Genomic DNA, 14608 nt, shown 5'->3' on the forward strand with positions numbered 1-14608 from the left:
TATTGGAATGAAGAGCTTGATTGGACAAGCAGCGGCATGGTGCGCATTTCCTTGCCCATGTGATACCCCATTGGATGACACACAGTTCTCTGATGTCCACTCCTTTGGCCCTTGGTGAGTAACAATCGAACGTTGCCTCTGGTAGTGCGAATTCAAATTTCTCCTGTATAGGGGGCAGGGACATGAATTCCCTAAAAAAGTAACAGAAGTGACACCGAGTGCCAGGTGACACCACAGGAACTGTCATAACATGACCTTTGATCCAATCACATTACAGCAAGGGATATCACATAATACCGTGCACCAGTGACATCGCACATTGTAATAATAAATACCTAAAACATGCACGATTAATATAACAACAAATAGTACTAAAGGCTATTTTAATTTCCAACCATATTTTAACAATGGGACTGCCATAGGCCATTAGCACTGCATGATATGCCAGGGGCACACCCAGCAGAACTATCACAGCAGTTCTTTCTTATATGCCAGTACAGCCTCATATGGCCAGTTACTTCCATCTCAGACCTTTTGAAACCTCTTGTGCTAGGCTTACTCATAATAGTGGCATAGTGGAAATTGCCGGCTCATATATCCAAGTAGTGCAATTTTATGCCAGGTAAATCCTAATATGCTCTGCATAATAAACATATGCAAGGCGAAGTCCTAGAAGCCCAAGTGCTATTAGCACGAGTCAAGTGGTAAAACCTGATGTGCTAGGCATGATTGTTATAATCGTCAGATGTAGTATACAGCCTCACATGTCCATGTGTTTCCATCAGATGTCAAGTGTAGACTCATTCGCCCAGGCACAGACTTGAGCCACTGGGCCATCCGTGCAGCGCTGGCAGATTCATGACAAATGACCTTCAATCAGGAATTTCAAAGAAAGCCCTGAATAGGTAGAGTGTGGAAGTGGACAGCGGAGGGGTGGAGCTTGGGTGTGATGGGGGGATACTGAAGGATAAAGGATTTGGCTTGTTGGTTGGAAAACTGAACCGAATCCCTTTTAAAAGATCACAATTTGAGCAGCTACCGAAAGACGTGATTTGCCCAGGATCACACAATGTTTTCAAGCAGAAAAGCCATGTTTTGTGAATTGATGTCCTTGTCATTGTTTCAATGTCTCCAATTTGCCATCCTAACATTTTACATCAACACACTAATATTTTTGGATTGTTTTCTTTCGTGAGCATATTCATGGCCTGATTCATGGAATTATTTGCGTGATAAACGCAGATTTGCGCGCCTTTCTGCCCGAAAATCCCCATACTTCAAAGAGAGATTTTCGGGCAGAAAAGCTGGCAAATCTGCGCTTTTTACGCAAATAATTCCATGAATCAGGCTGGCAGTCGCTTGTGTTTTACAAAGCGGATTTGCAAAGTACCACACCACACTCCCACTGAAATTGATTTTAAAAAAAAAGTTACGAAAACATGGGTAAAAGAAGTCTGTTTTATTCTCTTTCTGTACAGGGCTTGCTAACGTAATCTTTTCATTGCTTCGCCCTGCAGTTACAGATATGAATGATTTCCAATTAATAGTATACAATATATCAACATTGTGAGGAAGTACGTCTGAATTATTTCTGGCTGCAAAATGAGCTCATTTAGAAGCAACACGCACTTAACTCACTGAGCTATCACCATCCCTTTCTAAATACTGTATAAAAAGATGGGCACTTTCAGTACATAGAAGAAAACAAACTGTTACACAGGAGACATACAATAGTTACACTGAAGCAAGCTACAAACACAGATTGAAATTACACAGATACAATACTACTTCCTGCACAACAGTAATACTATAGATGCCATTGTAAGTGGTTTTGTGGAAAAGGTTCCGTTTCCTTACGCCAAGAAATAAATCCATAGCTTGCAGGAGTCTCATGAGGTGCTAGCTTCCACTGAACACGCAGTTGTCATTTCTAAAAGATGAATGAGATTGCACACACTAAAGCCAACGTTTTCTTTTCGGGAAAAGGTGCTTTTCTGATACCTCTAAGTGTGAAGGACAATAGGCCACATGTCACAAGCAGGAGGGGAACCAAGGGAAAGGTCAGAGGTAGCAACTGCTTCCTCTGGCTACCCGCAAATGGCGCCCATATTAAGAAGATGTAAAGACCAAGAGTACTGACAAAGACATTGATCTTAGCTTCCCCTCAAAGCCAATGTGGAAAATATCTAGGATTATGTCAGACCCCCTGCAACCAGTAAGACTTTTGTGAAGTCTAGTGTGTTCTTCTTAAACAATGTATGGGGACGCAAGACATTCACATGTAATCAGGATGAGAAAGGACTAGGCAAAGGGGCACATCTCTGAGTTAGTTGTCCATTCAGCCATTTTAATAATAAAGACATGCAATTTGCGACATCAAAAACATGTTTTCTTTCCCGTGATTTATTTATTGCAGCAAAGTAATGCACTCAAGGCACTTGTGAAAATAGCTGTCTTTTCCTGGTTATGCTGTTATCGCCTGATGTGCACAGCTGGACGATCATCGAGTATTGTAGGGGATTTTGAAGTAGATGCGGCTTGGCCAAAAGATATCTCCCCCTCTCCTTATCTCTGCAGGGCAAAAGAACAAGAGCAGGGCAAAGTTTTGAGTTAAAAAATAATTAATTTATTCACGATTTTTAACAATGGAGAGAAAAACAAAATGGTCTATAGGCTGTAGACCTGAAGGGAAGCAATGTAAAGCTAGACATTGCATCAGGACATTTCTACTTTCCCCGATAGCTAGTTCCTGCTTACAGGAAGGCTAATACTGTGCCACAGACCCTTCACTCTTCCCTTAGAGCAGGAGATTCTTTCTGTCAGTGAATCTTCTTTTATCGGTGCGTTTACCCGTTTTTATACACCTCAATTCACAGGAAGACCTGCACATGGCTTGGTCTTGCTCCTGAATTTGAAGGGGCAGTCTCACCACGTTTCTTTTCAAAGCAAAGTGCGGGTTCACTTCAACAGAACTCGCACGAGCAATTTATTTTGTTTCTGACCAAAGTTGACCTACTTACCTTTCAAAAGAAAAGGGTGGTGAACAGGGGCGTTGCTAGGGGGGGGCTAAGGGGGCTATAGCCCCTGATCTTTTGTTTGTAGCCCCGGATAGAATCTCAGGAGCTACAGCCAAAAGACTAGCTAGCCCCCAGTCCCAAAAGTTCCGACATCAGCTTAGCCCCGGGTCTTTTCCAGACCTAGCAACTCCCCTGGTGGTGAAGGCAAACATGACACAATGGATTTGGCTGCGCCTTTCCTGAACTTTGCACACCGCTTTTCAAAAGCCTTGCCATCTTGTACCATGAACTCCCCCTACCCTTGTAAAAGCATGGTGAGAAGTCATGTATCTCCTATTCTACGCAAGGAATAACGCAGATTTTGAAATAAGGCAGGAAATAACTGGAAGGACAGCAGTTTTGACGTCCATGTTCGAAAGTGATTGCTCTCATGCAGAATGTCATCCTTGTTTATGTTCAAGCCAAGGGAATAGTTTAGAAAACATTTTAAATTTTTATTGTATTGTATTTTGTTATTTATATAGCGCTCTTTCCCCACTTGTGTGGCGTCAATGCACTTTTTCCTTGGTTGAAAGCCCTTGGTGACCGTAGTTGTTGTGTTTAGTGATTCTAGGGGATTAGCTCAGATGCATGTGTGCCTGTTTGCCATTCTAAGACTTGGGTGGCTGGCAAGGCTTGACTAAGCAGCCCAGTCGAGGTCAGACACGTGGGTGGGTGCTCTTGAGGGTAGAGGTAGATTGCTATTGTTGAGAGAGTCTATGTGAGGCCAGCTATACTGGGTGGTGGTCGCTGTATGCTAGTGGCAGAGATGTTGTGGTACGTCAGGTGTTTCAGTCTGGACAGCTATGTGTGAAACTAGGCCGGATGTGCTTAGCCATAGACGTGGTCTATCGTGCATCGATGCTTGCCCGTGCCTGCGTCCTGTGTCCATGTTAGTGGTGTGAGCAATACGTACCGTAGTCTGCGAGAATTGCTTATTTGTCCAGATCTAGAATTGAGCATCCTGTAGCGATGGGCCTAGGTTGCCCACTGTACCTGCTACCAATTGAATTATTGCGATTGTTGACAAAGAAGCAAACATTGCTTTCATAAAATCATTTATTCAATTTTACTCAAGACATTTCTTTCTTGAAAACAATCAGCTAAAATTGCAAGAATGTGTTAATTCTATTTGTTGAGGTCCACCTTCTTTTAAAAAGATCAATTTCTCAGATGACGTAGGTTCTTTGTTACATTAATATTTTTTCTTGTCAACAGGAAAGTGGTTCTATCCAATGGAGCCGCAAAATGGTGAAGCCATGCTCAGGGACTTGTCAGATCTGGTAATCAAAACAGAAGACAGACTTACAGGTCTCTAGGATGAGGAGCATATCCACATAGCAATTTAGTCAATTTCAAATGGTGCAAGAAAGGAGATTGTGGGAGGGAGGCAGAGAGAAAGACAGGGGTAGCACAAGGGAAGAAAGGGGAAGGTGGAGAAAGGGAGCGTAAGATGGAGAGAGACCGAGGGAAAGAGAGAGAAGGTGAAATCTCATAAGATCATAAAAGGATCTCACAGCTCTAGCAGCATTGTTCACCATGATGAGGTCATCCATCAATACATAGACTTTTCTACCCATGCAGTGTAAAAATGAACTAAGGCACCTCGGTTTAAAATCTCTTGTTGACGATGCAGTGTATTTATGGGTTCAGAGGTTTATCCATCATATCTCTCTCACCAGGTTGCCTGTCAGCATACAGTAAACTGGTGATTGAAGGAGAGCTCCAGATCCCAAGTATTTAATTAATTGGGCATTCCACAAGCAAGGCTGCTAGCTGTTTCCATATCAATTCTAATGCCTGTAATTGCCCCTGTGTCAGTACTGGGTAGTGCTTCTGTTCATCATTTGGATTTCAGATGTAGAGGCTTTACGTAGAAATGGATTTCCCAAAGAAATGGTCAAGGAGCTCACTAGTCACATTTCCCCGCCCACAATTCTTCCAAAAAGCATCTTGCAAATGAGAAAACATAAGGCAGTACTGATCCTGGTTGCCTCATTTAATGTGACACATGCTGGGTTTCTAGTCAGATACTGCAGAAAGAGTCTCTAAATTTGGTACCATGTGTTCTTTTCTTTTGGAACCAGTAAGCAGTTCTCACAGTTCTATGTGTTAAAGTCATCAAGATGTTCATAGTCTGCATATTGCATGTTTATAATAAACCATCAGAGGTTTCTCAAGACATATTTGCTGTTTTGTCGGTAGCACTTTACGCCCCTGACTCATCTTATGCTCACCCCCCTTACCTGCAACACTGTCCTGCACCCTAGCCCTTCACCCTCTTACTTTACCGCTTTAAAAAATGGACTTTGGTCTTAATACCCACATTGAGTTACTAAACATTTCTGCTGGTCCTTTTTAGGATCCCCTTAATGTTTTGATTTTTCCCACTCTCATTTTTGGGATCTCAGACTTCTTTTTTTTCTTTTTTAAACATCTTTTTATTGAGGTAGTGGCAGGTTCACAACTCGTCCTAACATCATAACAAGAAAAAAGTATACAGTGGCACTATGCATTTTCACAAGTGATACATATTTACATGGGGTCTTCATTGTCCGACGGCAGTTCACATAGGTATGTCCTGAACGGGCCCCAGATATCTTTCGGTCGGCTCATTCTCGGCTGAGTCAGTGCATATTGTTCCTCGTTCTCATTCACATACGTCAATTCTCGTAAAAAGGTGTTCATGCTCGGAGGCGTGGGGCTTTTCCAAGCCTGGAGGATGCATTTTTTAGCGACTGCGCAAGAAACATTAAAGAGCCTTCTAGTTCTCTCCGGGCACTTCCCAATATCACCAAACAGGTATTTTTGTGGAGACAGGAATCGGGATATTTGTGTTAGTTCCGCCAGTAACTCAGCCACCCCACCCAGAACCGCTGCAGCTCAGGGCAGTCCCAATACATGTGGAAAGACCCTGCTTGTGGGGCGCCGCATTTGGGGCATTCGCTCGAGGAGTCTGGTACAAACCTCGCTACTGCGGCCGGTGTATATTGCAGTCTGTTCAGAATTTTAAATTGTATCTGGCGCAGCTCTGCATTGAGTGAGACCCTTTTAGTGAGTGTACAATACTTTACCCATTTCTCATCAGGAATGGCTACCTGCAAATCTGCTTCCCATTTTGGTTTCACATTATTGATCGTGGGGGTGTGGGCCTGCACCGATGCATATAATTTGGAGACTCCAAGACCCCCCTGAGTCGTGATCATTTGTAAACAAGGGTGTGAGAGTGGCTCATCCAGAAATAGGGGCCATCTAGCCTGGAATGCTGATCTCATTCGGTAGTATTGGAGCGTTCGAAGCGGTCCTCTCCCCAGTGCCCTTAAAATATCTGTTAAGTTAACAAATTTCCCCTCTATGAACATACCCCCTACCACCATTTCCCTATTGGGGTCCCATGCTTCCTGCATGTTCGTGTCGAATGTGGGAGGAATGCCGGGAAAGTTCCACAAGGGAATCTGTGGGTTATAGGGCCTTTCAATTTTAAGTCTCCGGCATATTGCCCCCCAAGCCCGGACAGCGCAGCTGGCCGGGTCGTATTCACACACGTCTCTATGTCGTAGGGCAAAGATAATTGATCTCACATCCGAGGGTGCAACTGTGTGTGTCTCCACCCATGCATGCAGTGCTTCTTCTGCCGTCTCATACCAGTATCTCGCGAACTGCGCCTGGGCAACTAAATAATAAAGTTCAAAGTCCGGGGCTGCTATGCCTCCGGTACTGTATGGTTCCACCATTTTCTCCCATCCCATTCTAGCAGTCTTCCCGTTCCATAGAAATGTGGTCACCATTGATCGCAGCCTGGAGAAGAATTCCCTGCCTGGCCATATCGGGATATTCACAAACAGGTACAGCAGTTTAGGAAGGACGGTCATTTTTAGCACTGCTATCCTGCCATGCAGTGAGATAGGGAGGTGCCTCCATATCGCAAGCTTCGCATTAATTGACTGTAGCGCCCCTTCGTAGTTATCGGTAAATAGAGATTGTCTGCTCCCGGAGACCAGAACGCCCAGGTATCTAACATATCTCTCCATCCATTTAAGGCCCTCCGTCGTTTCCGGGCATTTAGTACAAGGGGTGAGTGGGAAGATTTCCGACTTAGAACTATTCACAGTGTAACCAGAGTAATCAGCAAATTCGTGTATATCTGCCATTATGGGCGCCAGGCTTTTGTCGGATTCACGGATATATAACAGCGTGTCGTCCGCATAAAGCAAAATCAGCTGATTAGAGTCCTTCATGACTATGCCTTTATCTTTATGGCGCAATCTGACTGCAGCAGCCATGGGCTCTATTGTAAGAGCAAATAGGATTGGCGAGAACGGGCATCCCTGTCTTGTGCCCCTCCCCAGTTCGAACACGTCAGACGTGGTTCTGTTAGTGTATACTCTCGCCCCGGGCTTTGTATAGAGTAGGCGGACACATCTGATAAAATTGGGTCCCACCCCGAACGCCTCCAGCACTGAGAAGAGGTACTCCCATGAGACTGAATCAAATGCCTTCTCGGCGTCGAGGGACACCGCGACCGCCTGCCTGCCCGGGTCTATTTGTGCCATGATTCCAAACAGCCTGCGGAGGTTTAGCGCTGTAGACCTTTTGGGAATGAACCCATTTTGGTCCGGATGAACCAGTGCTGGAACCATGGGTAACATACGATTGGCTATGACCTTCGCGAAAACTTTTGCGTCGGTATTTATGAGCGAGAGGGGCCTGTAAGAGGACATATCCTGGGGTGGGCATCTGGGCTTGAGAAGCACCGTAACAATAGCTTCCCTCATTGTAGGGGGCAGTTCGTGCTGTTCGAGGGCCTCCTCCCAGGTTCTGAGTAGAATAGGGGCCAGCTCCTCATGGAACTCCTTATAAAATTCGGCGCCCAGTCCATCAGAACCCGGAGCTTTACCCGACGTGAGATCCTTGATGGCTTCAGTGATCTCTTCTATTGTGACAGGTAGCTCCAAAGCCAATCTATCTTCATCTGGGAGTGTCGGGAGACCCAGTGAGGCCAGGTATTCTTTCGTCTCAGTGGGGGTTTTCTGGTCTCTATTCGTGTAGAGTGTTTTACTCAACAAATTCATTGTTAATACTTTTATCGCTTGTGACCATTACGGTTGGAGCTGTTTGAATAGCGGCTATTGGGGCGTTATTCGTTTCATTTCGAAGCAGGTTGGCCAGCATTTTCCCCGTTTTATTCCCCTCCCCATGGCGAAGTGCCCGCATGGGGGCCGCAATGTATCGTACCTCCCTCGTGACTAAATTGTCAAAGGTCCTAAAGAGTCTATGAATTCCAGCAAGGGTGTCCCTATCATGGGTGCGGCTATATATCTCTTCCAGCTCTTTCAGTTCCCGTTCCACCCCTTCAAGGTCCCGTCTCACCCCCTTCAAGAGTCCTGTTGATTTGGACATGAGGATCCCTCTAACCCAAACCTTAAAGGTTTCCCAGACCGTGGATATCCGGTCCACCGTCCCCAGATTGTCTGCAAAGATGTTGGATATCTCTTCATGTAGTGATTCGGCCATGTTTGCATCTCCCAACAGTCCCCCCGGCATTCTCCATCTCCTGGCCTGTCTAAGAACATCTTGGAAAACGAGGCTCAATAAGACCGGAGAGTGATCGGACAGTGTGCGGGGAAGGATCGTGCAGTGTCGCAGCGTATTTGAGATGTCAGAGAATATGAACCAGTAGTCTATACGCGATTCACTGTCATGCACTGTTGAGTAATATGTATATTGCCTATCGTCTGCACCCGCCAAGCGTCTATCAGTGACAACTGTGGGAGGAGTTGGTTCAGGGTTATCACTGTTTTAGTGGGAGCCCTCACTACACTGGTTGACCTAGCCAACATGGTGTCGAGTGCAACATTGAAATCGCCGCCCCATATAATGATTTCTGTGTCGTGTTTGTTGAGAGTGTCGAACATTTTCAGATAGAAATCCGGGTCATCTATGTTAGGGCCGTAGGTGTTAACCAGGATCACTCGTCTGCCGGCGATTTCCCCCCACACCGACACATATCTTCCCATTGGATCGGCCTCGTGCCCCTCAGTGCGGAATCCCAGCGCAGGATGTATGAGTGTTATGACCCCCCTGGATTGTGAAGAATATTCTGTATAATAACGTAGCTTGCCCCATTTAGCCATTATGTTACGGTTAACCGCTCCCTGGGCGTGTGTCTCCTGGAGCATTAGGATTTGAGGACCGTGTCTGGTGACATAATTTCCTACCTTTCTGGCTTTCATCGGGTTGTTTAGCCCCCGGACATTCCAAGATAATAAAGTTATTTTCACCCCGTTACCCATTTGTCCATATATAGGATCCATGGCGTGCCATTGCTTCCACCATGTCTAGTGTTTATCTGCTGTGGCCGCATCGTGCACCCGCCAGACCTGATTTCAACCAACCTGGAACTGAAATTAAACCAATCTAAATCTCAGGTCCCAAACATGCCCTGGCAGCAATAACAATCTGTAACTTCCAGACTTCCCCAACCCCACCCTCCACCCACATCATCCACCCCAACTTGACGATGTACCCTTAAACTTTTTTGGAACTTTCCTGTGGGTGCCACGTTGTCGTCACAAGGCCACCCGAGCGGGCTCACGACCCGTTTCGAAGGTTACTCAGAGCCCCCCAGAGGGAGCAGAATCCCTTTAAACATCGACAAAACAGCTGCATAGGATAAGTGCGCAACCAAGTTCAGTCAACAGCACCCCGGTCTCCCTCTCCCGGAGGTGATCTTCCGTTCTGGTCCGGTCCACAGCCTCTAGGTGGTAGGGGTATATTTGCTTCCACATATGCCAGAGCAGCGGACGGAGTCTCAAAAAAGTGTGCTCTTCCTCCATGCTGGATACGCATTTTAGCCGGGAATTTCAGCGCATAAGGGACCCTACGCGCCCTCAGTAGCCGTTTGACCGGCTCATATGATCTCCTGCTGGCCTGTACTCCCGCAGCAAAGTCTGGATAGACATGTATGCGGTTCTCCTCATATTGTAGTGTCCCAATTTCTCTGGCCTTCCTAGGTATTGGATCTCTGTCCCTGTAATTCAGCAGTCTGGCGATGATAGTACGCAGTGGGGCTCCAGGCTTCGGCGCGGGGGCCAGAGTGCGATGCGCTTGCTCAACCAGGAATTGGCTTGAAAAGGATTCTGTTACAAAAAAAGTCTTAAGTAGGTTTTCCACTTGCTGTTCCATAGCGCCTTTCCCGAACTTTTCAGAAACTCCCACAATCCAAATATTGTTCCTTCGGGATCTGGATTCTAGGTCTTCGCACTTACCCTGCAGTGCGGTCATGCCCGCCTTGAGCTGCGCTATGTCGCAATCGTGTCGCGCAATAGTGTCTGCGCATGTACCAATTCTGTCTTCGGCCTCGCTGATTCTAGGGCTCTCTTTGTCAACACTGGTTTTCAGTGCTCCTATAGTGTTGACAATGTCGTCTAGTTTCACATTCAGGGATAGGAAGCCATTCTGCACTATCATGGTAAGGCGATCAACCCTGTCGTGGCCCTTCACGCCAGGCTCTGCCGTTGACGCCGTCGACGGATCCGGCTCGTGGCCAGCTGCCTGGCTACTGGTGTACGAATCCATCGGACCTTTCTTTTTCCCAGTCGCCCCTTCAGCCGCCTTATCCTGTTTCCTAGTGTTGCCCATGTTCGCCACACCTGCCGGTATCCCACCACAACCCGACGGGGGCAGCGGAATCTGTGTGACTTTACCACGGAGGCAGGCCGCCTGTGCCGCGTAGGATATTGTTTGTCAAGCGGGTTCGCTCAGGCCTGGGTATCGCAACAATAGTGTTTCATGGAGCCATCAACGGTCAGGTATCAGCGGTAGTTTGCTAATTCGACCCCTCACGCTTAGAAAAGAGCTGCACCGTCCCGCCAACTTGCAAGGAATGTAGCACGCGTGGTGCGCCCCGGCTGCCGGCCAAAAAATGCAGTCGATTCCTCGGTCGGGGAGGAGAGGATATCACGCCGTCCCACGATGGCCCACTTTCCAGCCCCCGCCGCGCCGTGGCAGGAAGCTCCAGCTCTCGCCCAACAGGATGGTCTCAGTACCTGCGAAGGCAGGGTTCCACCGGGCACACCCGGTCAAAACCTTGTTTCCGGTCCGGAGCAGGGCCCACGAGCCAGCAAAGCTTGCACAGCCACGCGTACGGGGCCCAGTGGGGGTCACTTCTGTCGCTCCACAGTGTCCACGGGCCTGACACCGCGACCGCGGCACATGAGTCCCACCTCTCTATGTCTCTCAGGCTAGAGCGTCAGCGGCGCAGGGCGTAGACCAGCCGGATGTCCTCTGCGGCCAACTCCCGGGCCTTCTCCCGCTCACCACGCCAACGCCGATATCTCTGTGCGTTTTAGCCCGTCGCTCTCTGGATTTCGATCGGATGTGGACTGGGTCAAGGTGCACCCTCTGCTCGACTCCACAATCCGCTGGGGGCTCCGAAACAGTTGTAGTTCGGATTTCTGTCGGGTCGGAGCTCTCACATCAGGCGGCCATCTTGGTCGTGCGCAACAGCGTCCCCCCTCAGACTTATTTTTAAAAAAAATGTATTTATAGTGTGTTTTAGTTTCGAAACCAATTGATGCACATCTGAAACTTTTCACTCTGTACACATTCTACAAAACCAGTAAAAGAAAAATCATCATAAAAGAAGTCACAGAGATAATATTGCATAACTATTGCATAAAATACACAATTCATAAGAACACATCAATCCTAAAACATCTAAATAAAACAAATTGTTCCCCAAAAAATTGTTTTGTAAACCTCCCTGCCACTATACATAATTTGTCCGTGGGGGTCAGATAAAAGGAGGAACCACAAGCGCTCCCATGATTAAGGTTTCAACATTTTCCTCACAGAACCGACATCATCTTTATCTTTAGAAATGTTTCCTCTTGCTCCCAACACATCTATTGTTGGTAGTATATTCAATTTAAACCTTAGTAAAAATGTTCTACATTTTATAGAAGGGTGTCTCATTAACTACGGTTGGTAAACATTTAAAGATTTAATATCCAATTTAAAATGTTCAAATAACTTATAGCCTAATAACATCAGTCTATTATGTATCCAATTCAGTTAAAAGTTTTTTTTTCCACTTTACATGGACACAGCAGCAATTCCTCTTTTGAGGATTACACCATGCCAAAAATAACACACCCACAACTATCCGTGGCAACAATATTTTACATGATATATTCTGCCATAGCTCATTCAATTTAAGAAAGAGCGTTCCCTCTGGCGGACTGAGCAGACTTCTGAACAACTGCATTAGCTGCAAATCTATACAGTATAATCCCAAGTTCACGTCGAATTTCTGCCAATGGAACTCCTGAAGGCAACGACAGTACTTTTTCCAAAGCTTGGATTAAAAACGTTTTTATGTCTCGATTTACCAATTGGATTTAGAATCATAATCTTAGACTTGGGAATATTAAGCTCCAAGTACAAGTTTAGAAAGTACTTGTCATCTGCATACAGGAGATAATGAATAGGGTGTGAACCCAACCTTGGAATGATTTGCCCCTATATCACACAAACATTTGTCCAGGTCTGAGATACATGCTTTGAACAAGAATGGGGCCAAAAACGCAACCCTGGTGTAGGCCCTGCTCAGTTGGTATCCAAGACGAGAATGTTCTCTGTAAATCCAACCTTACTCTCATTCTTGTGTCTGTGTGTAATAGACTCATCATTTTTTATAAAACCTCTGGGCACTCCCTTATTTTCTCCCATAGTTTTTCTCTTACCACACAATCAAAAGCTTTACTAATATCTAAAAAGGATAAGGAAAGTTGTCTTTTTGCATCCTTAGCCTACCTAGATAGAAGATGTATTACAAAGCAATTCAGTTAGGTACTAGTGCCTTTTTTAAATCCAGATAAATCCAGATTGGAAATAATCAGAGCATGCATATCAGAGAGAAACTGCATATCTTTTGACCAGTCATTCCATTTTCTTAAAATGAATGTGGAATATAACTTATAGGACACCTCCAATAACGAGATAGGTTGAAAATGTGATGGACTTGATTAACTTGATCTATCTCCTCTTTTGTAAATAACTATAACTGTTGAAACCCTCTATGATGAAGGGAAGGATTCGAAAGAATGAATGTTCTTGAATAGATCAAGTAAAATCTTTGCTCATAGTGTTGGATCTGATTTCACTGGGCCTCATTACGACCCAGGCGGTAAGTTACCGCCTGGGCCGTGACTTTACCACCATGGCGTAAACTACGTTTACGCCATGGTGGTTGGCGGACTTACCGCCCCATTCCGACCTTGGCGGGGCGGTAAGTCCCCATTTACCCATTTACCCTTCCCCATTCCCATTTTTGCCCCATAGGGCATAATGGGAGTGGGGAAGGCGTTAATTACGCCACCGTAAATTACGGTGGCGTAATTAACTCCATGGTCCCTTAGCGCCATGGATTTTAACACCTGCTAAAAGCAGGTGTTAAAACCTCCATGGCGCTAAGGGACCTCGTAATCAGGCGGTAAGGGTCGGCGCTGTTTACGCTTCCGTAAACCCTTTACCGCCTGGGTCGTAATGAGGCCCACTGTTTGGTTTGAGAGGCCATCGGGTCCCGGAGCATTGGACACTTCTGCCCTTCTTATTGCACATTGTACATCACACAAATCAATGTCCAAACAGTCCCAAGAAGCAGTCCCATTAATTTTCTCTTCCCTTTTAAACAATACAAGATTTATTCTAGAAAAGTTAGAGTACAATTTCCTAAAATGTGATTGCCAAATTGCAACCGGTATAATTTGTACCTGACTAGAGTATTGGAAGGAATTTGATTTTTAGCAAGGTCCAAAAGCCGTAACCATTTCTTGCACCCATTGTGTTAAGCATGGCAACTGTGTCTTTCTGGTATAATAAATGTCTATGATCTTTTAATCGATTTGTACATGTTTGCCTTAACTTTTCAATCTTGGAAATACCTTTTTTTCTTCATTCTGAGCCACCCTCAACTGTCTCCTAAGCACATTTTTCTTCCCTGTTACTAGTATATCAAATTTACGAGAGTGTGCATTATTTTTATAGCTTTTCCTCAAAGCCCTTTCCGAGGTTAATCTCTCAGAACACACTGCAAGTATGGAGCAAAATCTGCAGGATCGCCTTCTACGAAACCCCCACTATTTTAACAGACGTTCACCTGTTGTTTAAACCTAGATACCACCCGAGGGCACCAAATCACTGGCCTCATATCAATACTAAAGTCTGAAGCCCTCATTGCTGTTTCACAATAGCATTCCAAGGTTAGGATCAACTGACACTGATCTCTCCCCCCATGGTCAATGACTTCCAACCTAGAGAAATGGGACCAGCTCACTCGATACATACACCTAGTTTATAGTGGATTTTGCAACTGCATTTGACCATGTATATTTGGGTAGTATATCGCCCCGCAAATTTTAATTTAATACACACATTTCCCATTAGTCCAAGAACAATCTAATTTCTTTCCATCTCTCTCTTGAATCTTGGGATACAATCTGCCCCCCAAAAGTATAGCATGTGTCTTCTAAACACTCACTGTTCAAATC

General features: G+C 45.5%; 1 protein-coding gene across 1 annotated transcript in view; it reads right to left on the reverse strand.

The window, feature by feature from the left end:
* Nucleotides 1-1466: 1466 nt before the first annotated feature.
* Nucleotides 1467-14608, reverse strand: part of LOC138515210 (serum albumin-like) — a 946494-nt gene continuing 933352 nt past the window's right edge. The window contains exon 14 of the mRNA XM_069630169.1: nucleotides 1467-2571. The gene's annotated coding sequence lies outside the window, so the exon portion shown is untranslated. The remainder of the gene's footprint in view (nucleotides 2572-14608) is intronic.

Source organism: Ambystoma mexicanum, chromosome 6q, assembly GCF_040938575.1.
Source record: "Ambystoma mexicanum isolate Mex_15411 chromosome 6q, UKY_AmexF1_1, whole genome shotgun sequence".
In the NCBI taxonomy this organism is placed as follows: Eukaryota; Metazoa; Chordata; class Amphibia; order Caudata; family Ambystomatidae; genus Ambystoma; species Ambystoma mexicanum.